Genomic DNA, 359 nt, shown 5'->3' on the forward strand with positions numbered 1-359 from the left:
CCGTTCTCCAGCGGGAGCAGCGCCGCGGCAGGTGTCCGGGTAGGGTTGGGGGTCCCCTGGTAGGGCTGGGGGTACCAGAAGGAAAGAATCCATCTCTTTACCCATCCCTCTCTCCACCATCTCCCGCGTGCAGGAGCATCCCTGCCCCCAGGGAAAAGAATCCCAGTGGGAGAGAGGTCGATCCGTCCCTTCCCAATGAGATTTTTGGCAGCTGCTGCTCTGCGGAGGCTGCAGGGGCTCAGGGTGAGCTGAGCTAGGAGAAACCTATTGGTGTTTAAATAAGATGCTTGTGCTGTCGGAGGTTGGACAGGCACAAACAGAGATGTAAACAGCCGCGGGCTGAACCTCTCTCATGAGAC

The sequence above is a fragment of the Acanthisitta chloris genome, unplaced genomic scaffold (assembly GCF_000695815.1).
Source record: "Acanthisitta chloris isolate BGI_N310 unplaced genomic scaffold, ASM69581v1 scaffold40586, whole genome shotgun sequence".
Lineage (NCBI taxonomy): Eukaryota > Metazoa > Chordata > Aves > Passeriformes > Acanthisittidae > Acanthisitta > Acanthisitta chloris.